This window comes from Gossypium hirsutum, chromosome A06 (genome assembly GCF_007990345.1).
Source record: "Gossypium hirsutum isolate 1008001.06 chromosome A06, Gossypium_hirsutum_v2.1, whole genome shotgun sequence".
NCBI lineage: Eukaryota > Viridiplantae > Streptophyta > Magnoliopsida > Malvales > Malvaceae > Gossypium > Gossypium hirsutum.
In genome coordinates, this window is record NC_053429.1 from 38953690 (window position 1) to 38967181 (window position 13492).

The window sequence follows — 13492 nt, forward strand, 5'->3', positions numbered from 1 at the left end:
GACTCTTAGCGTCGAACTTAGGAACTCTGTTAAAGGTGGTTTCAGTTTTGGGCAGCTGTGTGACTAGCTGAGGGTAAGGTTTAGAGTTGAAGAGGGTGGTGATTTTAAAGATAGTTTAGGTGTGGTAGTTGGTGACTTCGAATGACAGTGTTTGGATTCAGGGAGTTAATGACTGCAACATTAAGGGGTTAAGTGAGATGCACTTTTGGGCTACTTAGGAGTGGTGGTGAAGCAAGGTAAGGGCTATAGGTTTGTGCGGAAAAGGGTTGAATATTTCTTTCTTAGTAGTGTCTTAAGCCTAATAGCAGCTCTTTTTTGGATCCTAAGAATTGTACTGAAAATAAGCTAAAAAAATACTTAAAGAAATTAGTGCTTGGGTTAAAAGTTGACCCTTTATTTAACAAAACAAATACTTAAATTCTTTGGGCTACTTAGAAAAATATTTTTTTTTTAAAAATTACATTAAATTAAACTCCCAAGAAAGACTGGAGGGGCCATGGATGGTCCCGCTTAAGTCCCAGTCTCCTAAACAGAGTTTTACTTAATGTAATGAACTAAAGAAAATTTTATCTAAGTCTACCATTTTATTCAAATGAGAGAAAAAAAACTAAAAATATAAAATAACAATAAAGAAAGTGAAGAGAACTCCCACCATTTTATTCTGAATCGTCATTGACCATGGTGGTGTCAAATGGTCATTTGTCATACGAACCATAACTATATAGGAAGTAACCATATTCTTTCATATCAAATCTATCCAACATCTTATTAGGGAAAGAAATCCTGGAATGATCTTTCCTAGTGGTCTTGTTTAACTTCCTGTAATTCCTACAAACTCTCCAACCCGTGACTCGAAATCTACAATAATCCATCCGAAACCCTTATTGTGCTTTTCTAAAATAAAAACTGACTCTTCTTCTTCATTCTTGGTGAACTCACTGAAATCATGATAGGTAAAAATGGAGAGAAACCCAAATAATCTTATTTTAAATGAAGAGGCAAAGTCTTCAGTCCCAATTCAACTGGCTCTTCATTTAACATTTTTAATTGTATGTACTCCCGAGATAATAACTCTAATGATTCCAGTGGATCTTCCTGAGTGAATCTATTCGTTTTAGCTTCTAACAAAGCCAAACATTCCTCGTTTTCATCATCACTTGGCGAATCCGCTAGCAGAACACATTCTAATGGATCATCTACAAGATTGAGCACCAGCTCTGTAGAAGCCGGCGATTCCATCTTGGAAATGGCATAATAGTCTTCAACCACATCTGGGGATTTAGCAGCATCGAAGCCATTAAAAGTCACCTCATCATCAAAATGTTCTCTCATTTGAATATCTTGTTGCTGCTTCTGGAATTATTGAAGATGTGGCAATGGTGGAATCTTAGCTTTAACTAGACAACTTTTCTGTGGAAATTTTTCTATATCTGACAAGGGATGTAGGTAATTAGAACTAACTAGTTTAGAGTTTACGTCATCAAAGATCACTATACCTAGCTTTTATGGAACAGGAGTTTCAACACCCAGTTGAACTTCCTCTTTGCCTTGAACTAAAATAGGCTTATCTTCAAGCTCAATGGCTTTAGGTTCCAATGTCTTTCCACTTTTTAAAGTGACGGTTTTGCAATGGTCTTTGCTCGTGCTTCTCAAATTTTCTGTATCACTCGACCAAATACTTTGGGGTCTACTTTTGAGCTCACTGGCTAGCTACCCTACTTGGTTTCCTAAATTCTTCAATGTTGCTACTTTGCTTTGAATTAGTTCATCATTCTTCGCTATGTACGCCTTCAACAAATTCTCAAGATTACTTGAAGATTCAGTAGGTGTGGGTTGTTGCACTTGTTGAAAATATTCTGGTAAATAATTTGGTCAAAATGACATAAAAGAGTCGCTATGGTCTACCCATTGATTACTACATGAAGAAATTAGATGATTTTTCCATGAAAAGTTGTAATAATTTGACTGTGGAACATTCCAATTTTGATTTCCCATGTAATATTTTGACTCTTGATTCGATGGGAAATTTTGAAAAAAATTGCCATCTCCACAGTATTCAGAAGAAATATCCTCAACTTGGTTCAATTGGTGACTTGTCATATTACCATTGAAACCATTAACAGTTATGTTCTTAAACATAGAAGACATAGAGGATACCTGGGCTGCCAAAGAAGCAAGTGTGTCCATTTTATGTACTCCTGCTGCTTGTCTTTCTAAGACTGCTCGTCTTTCTGAAGCTGATTGGTTGGTTGACCACTAATAATTATTGCTGGTAATTCTTTTAATAATCTCGTAAGCATCGTTATAAGACCTAGAAAGAAGGGCTCCATTTGTTGAAGCATCCACCATCATTCTAGTATGAATATTGAGACAAATATAGAAAGTCTCTATTTGAACGCAACAAGGAATGCCGTGATGAGGGCACTTTCATAATAAATCCTTGAATCGCTCCCATGCCTCATATAAAGATTCTTCGTCAAGTTGCTAAAATGAAGTGATTTCATTTCGGACCTTAGTGGTTAAAGATAGAGGGAAATATTTCATTAAGAAACGTTCAACCAACTCTTTCCATGTAGTTATAGAACTGGACGGTAGAGAGTTCAACCACGCTCGTGCTTTATCTCTTAAGGAATATGGAAATAATCTCAGTTTCAAGGTATCCTCGGTCACCTTGACTAGTTTAAATGAGTCACTCACTTCCATGAATAGCCGAAGATGAAGATGTGGATCTTCAGTAGGAATCCCACTAAATTGACTCATATTTTGCAACATTCATAACATGACCGGCTATAGCTCGAATTGTTGTGCCTCAATTTTAGGTCTCCTAATACTCGGATTAAGCTCGTTGAATAGAGGAATGGCATATTGTTGAATGACACAATTTCTGTCATCAACAACAATGGCCGGATTGTGAGTACTATAAGCGAATGTTCCTCCAGGATTTTGGTTTGGATTTTCAAAATTCATATCTTCGGTCCTTCTTTGGTTCGCTTGTCTTCCCCTTTGTCAGAAAGTCCTTTCAATTTTAGGGTTTACGAAGAGTAAGTCAATGATTTGATAAATACTCATAAATACCTAAAACAAACACAAAAATAAAAAATGAAATTAAAATTTAACCAAAAAAAGTAGACCAAAATGCAAAATTAATAATTTCACAAATAATGTCTTTCAAAACAGTCCCCAGCAACAACACCAAAAACTTGGAACGAAGGAAATGTGCAAGTGTACACAATCGCAACAAGTGATAAAGTGACAAGTAAATGTCAAGTTATCGTATTCACATGGATTGTGAAAAGAATTATTTATGAATGCTATTTAAAACACTTTGGTGAAGAAAAATATTTTGTTTGAAGAGGGTGATTAAAAACTAAGATTTTAAACTAAGTAAACTAAATAAATAAATCTCAAATGCATGATATCAAAATACGATTTTAATCAAGATGAAATAATTGTGTTAGATTAATTACATTTCTTAACTTAGAATTATTAAACTCATGAATATATTGTTACGAATAAATTCATGACAACTTGATAATTTGTTAACTTATGAACATACTCACTACCAAAATCCATTCATCTCTTGACTATATCCCTATGTCAATTCAACCGATTAAACAAATCTTAATAGGCAAATATGTTATTGCACATATATACTTATTACATAGAAATAGTCTCTTGTACATATCCCTATGTCAATTCAAACAATTAATTAAATATAATAAGCACAGAAAAGACTACATGAGGTAACAAGGTATCCCTACCTTGAAACAGTTTAATCACAATAATCTTGCAAGTTATGCAAGGCAAACGTATCGTTAGATCCGTTGCTAATTTAAACCTCAGCTACCTTAGATGATTAAACATGTACTGATTAAGTACTGTGTCCATTAATTACAATTTCAATCCGTTTAAATAATTAATTCATTAGCTACCTCACAATTGTAATGTAAGAGTAACTTAGTCATGATTTTACTTAACAAAGCATCTTACCGAGGCCTATAACAACATAAACACAATTTTAAAAATTTTAGCAAACGAAATGCAATCAACCTAACACAAATTAAATTCAAGCTAAATTGATTAAATTAACCATTCCAACAACATAAATATTCATAGATATGTTCATCATAACAACAACAAAAATTAAAGAGATAGGGAACAAGAATCAAATTCGGTGTTTTTCCGTGGCTTGACTCATTTGCTCCGTTCTTCCTTCTCCATTGTCCTCGTCTACCAAGGCTTCTATGAACACTTAATTGCTACTCCAAATGGCTGATGAATGCCCCTTTTCCAAGAGGAGAAATTGGCAAGAGAGCAAGAGAATTTTGAATGGAAAAGAAGAGAGAAAGTGGAGAGAAGACAGACAGATGTGAATGCTTGAGTTGTGTTTCAAATGATTAGATTAAGGGGGTTTTTATAGCTTAATAGGGCTACTAAAAATAGATAAAATTAGTAGCCAAAGAGCCCTCCCTTGGCCGGCCACACATGTGGCAAGTTTGATGATTTCAAACGTGCTAAATTAAGCTTGGGGAAAATCTAGAAAGCCACCATTTGTGGAAGGGTTTGAATGCTATTTGAACAAGTCTGTAAGGGCCTCTTTGCAAGCTAAATAAACAGCCAATAAGTTGATTTGGGTCAGCACATGGGGCGGTTTTGGGCTGTCCATTACTTGGTTGGTTCGGTTCACTTGGTTCGGCTCAACTGGACCACTTTTCATAATTTATTAATAATAATTTATTAACTCAAATTAAATTAGATATAAATTAAAATTAATTATATTATGAATTAATGCACATGATTTTAGACTGTCTTAGGCTAAAAATTAAATCGCCTTGATTCCTCAAAATCACTTCTCAGTTTTGCGCTTCCAGTAGTGTCTGCCAAGCCAATTTTCGCCATTTGTGAAAATCTGTCAAAAATTTATTATAAAAGTAATTAAAATTCATTATGTTAATAATTTAAGTCCAAAATAATTATTTTATAATAATTATATATTTTTCGACAATAATTTAACCGAAACTTCATGAATTTGAGTTTAACCGAAACCAAGTCTGTGCACTTCATACTGGTTAGGATAGGTTATTCTCTGTAGAAGCTGGCGAAGCTTTATATTTCTAAGATAATGAGACTGCATGGGGTACCGATTTCCATTATCTCTGATAAGGATACTCGCTTCACGTCTCGGTTTTGGAAGAAGCTACATAAGGCTCTGGGTTCAATGTTGGACTTCAATACTACATTCCATCCTTAAACCGATGGTTAATCGGAGAGGGTGATTCAAATACTGAAGGATATGTTGAGGATTTGTGCTATCGATTTTTGAGGTAGTTGGGAGGAATATCTATCGCTAGCAGAGTTCGCCTATAATAACAACTTCCAGTCTAGCATTCAGATGGCACCTTATGAAACCCTATATAGTCGTGTCAACTCCCCTACGTTGGACTGAGTTGGGCGAACGTCGAGTTTTGGGTCTTGAATTGGTTTTCGAGACTGAGGATAAGTTCGACTGATTAGGGATCATCTAAGGCAGATTTTGATAGATAGATGTCTTATGCTGATCTGAAGAGATGTGAGATTGAGTATTCTGTGGGAGACTTTATTTTTCTTAAGGACTCGCCATGGAAGAAGGTTCTGAGGTTCGGTCGCAAGGGCAAGTTGAGCCCTAGGTTTATTGGGTCGTACCAAATTCTGAAACGAGTTGAACCGATCGCTTATAAGTTGGAGCTACCTCTAGAGTTAGACCGTATTCACGATGTGTTCCACGTTTCAATGTTGAGGCACTACCACTCTGATCCCATATATTGTCCCTGTGGAGGAGATTGAGGTTAGGTCAGACTTGACATTTGATAAAGAGTCGGTTCAGGTTCTGGATCATGATGTTAAGGTTCTGAGGAAGAAGTTCATTCCACTGGTGAAGGTTCTGTAGTGTAATCATAGCACTCAGGAAGCTACCTGGGAACCTGAGGATATGATGTGTCGTAGTATCCTCACCTTTTCTAACCAGGTAAATTTCGAGGATGAAATTTTCTTTTAGGGGGTAGAGTTATAATGCCTCAAAATTCTTATTTTTGTTACTGTGAAAATGTGACACAAATATCTATATGCTTTTGTGGTTAAGCGTCTTGAGTGTGTGTGTGAAGTCCCAAGTTCAAGCCCTAGCTTTGGCAAATTTTAGTTATTTTCTAACTTAACCACTATTTCAGGCTAGTAGACTTTTAATTAAAAGTTTGTAAGTACTTAACAAGATGGGTCTGCTGGTCTGGTGGTTAAGTGGAGTGTTATTCTACTGTGGATCTTGTGTTTGAATCCCTGCGTAGGCAATATTTTTGTTCAACTCTGAGAGAGAGAGTTGGAGTTGTGTTAGACATCTGAGTAGTGGAGAGATTTGTGGGGAGAAAATTAAGGGATTTGGGAATTATAAAAAGATATTTTTGTTATCTTTTTGAATTTTCAGTTTTCATTCCCTCTCTCAAAGAAAATTCGACGTTTTCTAGTTTCATGCTTGCACTCTGTCGAAACTCCTTTGGAATCGCCCCTCTCCCTTTTTCCTGTTCATTTTTCCCTAAATCATCCTTTCTTTTTGTATTGAGAATTGCTCCTGTGCAATTTTGGTAATTCCCCTTTATTTTCTGCCATGAATTTCTTAACGATTGAGTAGTAATATTTCTCTTCTGCGGTTAATGGCATAGAAAGAAGCTCTGATCAATGAATTCTGTGTTTCTAGTTTAAACGGTTTTGACCCTTGTCTTCGTTGGCGGTAAGTCGAATTACTGTTGATAAGTTATTGTCAAAAAATCATTAATTAGTCTGCTAAATCAATTTTGAATGATTATTTGATAGGTTTTCAGGCTTAGGGAGCTCTTTGACATCGAAATCGAACCAGGTGTGCACCCAAAAACACAGAAAACGGGGTTTCAGTGAAAGCTAAAAACCCGACTATTGACGCTACACGGGTGTGTGGACGTCTGTGTGGTAGGCCGTGAACCATAACACGGGTGCGTGATAGAAGAGGCCAGGCCGTGCGCGCAAGACACGACCGTGTGATGGCAAGGTAGACCATGTGCGACATACGGGTTAGACTAATTTGAGCTGTATGAGACACACGGGCTTGTGGGCCCACACGGGTAATTGACATGGGCCTGTGGGATTTTGGCCAGGCTGTGTGATTCACACAGCTAAACCAGTTTGGGCCATGTGGGCCACACAGACATGTGGACCCACACAGGTAGTTCACATGGGCCTGTGGAATTTTAGGCCAGGCCGTGTGACCCATACAGCCAAGGCCAATTTCGGCTGTGTGGGCCACATGGGCGTGTGAGCCCATTTATCTAAAATGATTCTTAGGGTTGCACGAGTTGCGCAAGTCGACTGTGAACCTACCGTAGGTTCGATAAACGTTACCTAGACCCCTAAATATATTATCTGAGTGTATATGATGCATGATAAATTATGCATGATTACTGATATATATATATAATATATATATATGTATACGTATGACTGATGGTTGCATAAAAGCATGACATATTGTATGTTTGCATTGCATTAGGTTGGGATGATGATGTTTGGAGGAAGTGTACTGAAAGGCTTTAAGCCTATTTATCTGGCAGCTCAGCAGCAATATACTGAATATGTGCCGCATTCGGTACTACTTGGAGTGTAGGGATGGATGGGTGTTTTAAACCCCACATAGAGTGTAGGGATGGACGGAGATGGTGTGTAGAGGCTGATGGGTAGGACTCTGTTACTGATTACTATTTACGCTACTGATAATGTGATGGGCGAAAGCCCTAATGCATATACAATACTGGACTGAAATGGGCCGAAACAACTACTGAAACTGTAATGGCCTTAGGCCCCAGACTACATTTGACTGTTTACTGCTAATTGCTTGTATGCATGTTTTCTGTGGGGATTACGCACTGAGTTTATGTAAACTCACACCTTCTGTTTAATGTGTACAGGTAATCCCCAGATTTGACGTTTCGGTGCAGTGAAGGACTCAATGGTGGCCACACATATTTTAAACTATTTTACTTTCGTTTATGGTTTTACCTGATTGTAGGGTATTTTTATGTAGTTGGACTTTATGGACTATTTGTTTTAACTTTGGGAATTTTACCTGCTTTTACGGACTTACAACTACCACTTAACAAAGATATGGATTTCCTAAAAACTAATGTTTTCCATAAAATGAACTGTTCTACTTAAAATAAATAATTTCCAAAGCTTCCGCTAAAAAGATACATTTGAGTCAAAACAGTGGACACACATTTTTTTAGTTAATTAAATGTTTATAGGCGGAAATGGCTTTATCGTCAACTTAGTTTTCAATTACCCTATCATGTGACATTGCCAGATTAGGCCATAACTTCCAGGCCGGGTTTGGGGATGTTACAGTCGTTTTCATAAAACATTTTACTAAAGCAATCAACTAACAAACAGTTCAAAAGTCAACAGTTAAAAACCAAACAGTCCAATCCAAATTGTCCCAGAAATTACAACTCTCGAATAAAACTAGAAATATAATTAAATTAATAAATAAAAACATAAATTACAAAGTAAAGCAGTTTTCAGTCAAGTGGTCACCGCTGAGTCTCTGCTGCACCAATCCTCCTAAGTCTGTGGATTACTTGAACAAAACAGACAAATAGAGGTGAGTTTTTGTAAACTCAGTGTGTAACCCAACAAAATTAGACATGCAAAACATACAGAAATCTCATATATATACATTCAGATGCAGATTTGGACTCATGTCCTTCTCAGATACAGATAGCAGATAAAAAATACAGATAATCAGAATCCCACCCCCATCATCTACACACTATCTCTGACCATCCCATCACACCATGTAGGGTTAAAAACACCCACTCAACCCTACACACCATATCGAGTCGTTACGACACATATCAGATAGTATGCTGCCTAGCTGCCAGAACACAGGCGAAGGTCGCCTCTCAGAACACTTCCTCCATATATACAAACCCACCCTAAAAATAGATGTAGAAATCAGATACAGATTTATCAGATTAGACATGCTCAACATGCTTTTATACAAATAACAGGTATACATATAGTATCCTACCCAGATTAGTCTATCAAAATATCATAGCATACAAAATAGGGTTTAAATAGCCCCTATTGACCCTACAGTAGGCCCACAGTCGATCGGAGCAACCCATGCAACCTTAGGGAAAATTACAAAAATATGGGCCCACATACCCGTGTGGCCCACACGCCCATATTGGCCCTGCCTGTGTGGCCTACACGGATTGGCCCTACATTCACACGCCCGTGTGACATACCCATGTGGGCCTACACGGCTACACTCATGCCACTACACGGTTATGTCATACGCATGGCCACACTTTCGTTGACCACACAACCATGTCTCGCACACGGCCACCCACACGGCCGGCCATACACCAGTGTGGCGTCGATAGTTACCTTTTTTGACTTTTTTCAAACCGCAGTTTTTCATGTTTTAGTTTAACACCTGATATGATTTCAATGCGAAAACACTTTTGAACCTCACAGCACTTAAGATTGACCAACAAAGCACTGAATTAATCTTTTAAAATCGAACTAAAATCGAACCCAAATCGAGTTATTCATTCATTGAGCAACCAACCCTTTAGAGGTATTCATTCATTGAGCAACCAACCCTTACCTTCGCTCGAATAATTGTAATACCCACAAAACTAGGTCCTCGACAAGCAATTTCGAGCCCGTGAATCTTCCCCTAAACGACATTAACGACACCCATCAATAAAGAATTAACAAGAGAAAACAAAACTACCCTACCATTACCGAATTAAGTCACAAACGGAATTGGACAGAAAGGAGTCACAAATACACCACAATGTCGATCAGCCAACAAAACCCACCGCTTAATTGGAAAAATAGTTTGAAGAATGGGAAGGAAGATGAAGGGAAGAAGAAAAGCATAGAGGGGGAGAGCAACAGAGAAAAAAAAGTCAATTAAGAAAATTTTGGAAAAATAAAAGAAAATAAATTAAAAACCCACTTGATAATCCCAACTTCCCACTAACACCTCAAACTCAACCACTTTAGAATTTTAGCTTTATCGAAACACTAACCCGAGCAAAATAAATAAACACCCTCGTTCACGCAAGGATTCGAACCCGGAACCTCCCACACACTAACTCCCTTATCACTTGAACCAGCAGGCTCATTCTAATATGAATTCACATGCAATTAAATATAAGCCCACTGATCAAAGAGAAGGCTTAGATCCAATAATTAACAAAATTGACAGAAGTGGGACCTGAACCCAAGACCTCAGACACACACCCAAAACACTTAACCACTCAAGCAGACACACAGTTGTGTTACATATTCACAGAAGTAGAATTAAATTATTCAAGGTATTACAATATAATTTACTATCTGTATCTCTATGAATTTAAAAAACCTTCAACGTATTTAGTTATTGGGATTTTTATGTGGAGATAAATATTTTTTCATTTTTAATAGAATTGATTGGTTTAATTTTGATTAATATATATGATTATTGTGGAATATGAGTAAAAATATTTGTCATGAACTTTGGGATATTCACCATGTCTGTGATAATTTCATATCATTATAAGATTTTAGATGCAATTATGTCATAAGAGGTGGAGGTTAGAAAATGTTTATGTTTAAACTTTTATAGCTGTAAAGTTATTTTAATTGGACATTATAATATTTTGTATTTTGTTGTGGTATGATATATAAAACATATATTATCTGGCCACAATGATTTATTAGTGAAATGAATTTATTATTTGTTACATTTAATATATGTCTTATTTATACCTATTCATTCTTTTATATGAATAAATAAAATTTTATTTAAAATAAATTAAGCATTCATTAAGTTTATACGCTCTTGAAGAGCTAATATTGCATCAAACTGTAAAAAGCTCTTTAAGAGCTTATATTTTAGCTTATTATGATGCAAAATTTTGTAAAATATAATATTGTTTTTCAGATCAAGAAGATATATGTTAAATAAAAATTTCATGTGTTTTACACTAAAACCATATATGGAAATAACATGAGATACTCATGTATTTGTATTATATATATCCCTTGAAGGAATACGTTACACTATATGATTGAAATATCTAATGTGCTCTTGCAGTAGCAATATTGTGAAAATGACTTTAACAGTATTTTCGAACGATCTCATACCTTCTAGTGGCTAAACTGAATAATAAGTTACTAATGAAAAACTATGAAATTCTTCCCACTAGTTTTGCTTCATTCCCTGAAGTGAATGTAGCAGTACATAACAATCATGAAAAATGAAAATATAGAGATCATGATTGTTGTTGTAATTGAGGATGTGATTGGAGACTAATCATGACAACATGAATAGATAGATTTTGATTTGAAATCCACGCATGTTTTGCGATGGTGATTATGAAATAAAGAATCAATGAAGGCGTTTAGAAGTCTATCCTACTAGATTTATTGCATTCCCTGAAGTGAATGCAAACATAAAGAAAATAAAAGATATAATCAATGACCACTAAAAGTGGGAACATAGTAATAAATAAGAGAACAATGAGAGTTCTCAAGATAACTCTTTAAAGGGTAAAGATAACTTATTTTATCAATATGATATGAAAGATTATTGGCAACATATGTGGCATATGCCTAAATATTGTGTTTCTGTTAATATTCTTTGAGGAAGGATATGAGAATTTAGTAATAAATTCTATCATTATAGATAAAAAAATATTTATCTTATTTGTATTAAAACAAACAAATATTATTCCAATATTTGATAGTACAAAAATAGTCGAAAGCTCTAAAAGAGCTAACATGTTAATATCTTGTGATGGTTAATCCATTCGTTTTAAAATATATTTATAATGGATCTTATATTGAGATTCTGAATAAGGAAAATATTATATTTTATATGAATCACTATTGCTATAAATATCTATTTTGAAATGATGAAAAAGAGAGGATTGTGTTATTAATTTATATTTATTTTATAATATTTGTGATCTTCTTTTGTTATCATCCCCATTAAAGGGTTGGAAGCAAAATATTTGACTATGAAAGATCTATTTATGAGCGATAAAATATGATAATTCTATCTAAAGCTCGTTATGGTTGGATGCATCTGAAGTTGCAATTTTATTTTTTTTAGATATTTGAAGATTTTGGCATATTCCCTAAAGCGAATATTGCATATAATTGTTTGAAAATTATATTTATTTTGTTGACTTAGTGACATTATAATATTCACATTGATTTAGACATTTCCAATAGTAAATGTCACAATAACACTTATATGTGGATAAAAAGTAAAAGGAATGATAGTAAAATTATTAATTTGTTATAATTTAGTACAATTGAAACACATGTTAAAGTAAATTAGAAGTTTACTGATACAAATGCATTTACTACTTGGCGTGACCAGTTAGACCATCCTGAATCATATATGATGCGAACCAGAATATTCTTTAATTTAAAAGAATTCTCATATGTTGCTTGTTCTCAATGAAAATTTATTAGAAACTCACTAGCTAAAGTTGATATTTAATATCTTGCATTTCTAAAACAAATATGGCTTATTCATCTACCATGTGGATGATTTTGATATTATATAATTTTGGTAGATGCATCTACAAAATAATCACATATGTGCTATCAATTTGCAACCCGTCATTTGCAAGATTGCTTGTTTAAATAATTAATTTCAGATCATGCAATTAAGACAATTTATGTCAATTCGAGAAAATGTGGAACTGAATACATGCAATATTATTATTGAAATAATGAAATAAAAGGAAGATCTTGAATTAATCTATTGAGAAATAGAGACATTGAATAAATTGATCAAAATAGAAAGACGCAACTCAAGTACAATTAAATTTTGTGGAGTTTTTGGACCAGTAGTCCAAATATTTAAAGGTATAAAGCCAGTGGGAGTGTAATTAAGTAGTTTTGCAAAAGCGGAATAAAAATATGAAGTTTTTCGCTAAGTCTTGGCATTGATCATGAAAAGGTATAGTATTCTTTTGTGGTGGATGTAATAACCTTTAGATATATTATTAAATTGACAATTCATAAAAGATTTAACTTGTGTCTAATGGTTATTGTTACAACCTTTTATGAATCACTATATAGTAATGTTTATATTAAAATCCTTGAAGTATTTAGGATGCTAGAGGCATATTGAAATTCTCAAGAAATTGTTTTTATGAATTGAAATAATTTGAACATATATGGTAAATTTGACTTAGTGAATAGTAGTTGAAGGAGGATTATAAAATGATCCAAAATATTTATTTGTGTTTTTATAAAAGAATCATGGTTAAAGTTTGTTATGATTGTTGCTGAATCTCCTGAAGAGATCAAAATATATTTCCCAAAATTTTCTTCGCTCATGACTTTTAAAAGAATTCTAATATAAATCCTTAGCAAATCATTTGAAAAACTAGTATTCAAGATTAAATACATAGAATAT

General features: G+C 34.6%; 1 non-coding gene across 1 annotated transcript; it reads left to right on the forward strand.

Annotated features, from left to right (window-relative positions):
- The first annotated feature begins 2407 nt into the window (after positions 1–2407).
- On the forward strand, positions 2408–2514 carry LOC121231365 (small nucleolar RNA R71). Its single transcript, XR_005929425.1, has one exon. It is a non-coding gene; the product is annotated as a small nucleolar RNA R71 (small nucleolar RNA).
- The last annotated feature ends 10978 nt before the right edge of the window (positions 2515–13492 follow it).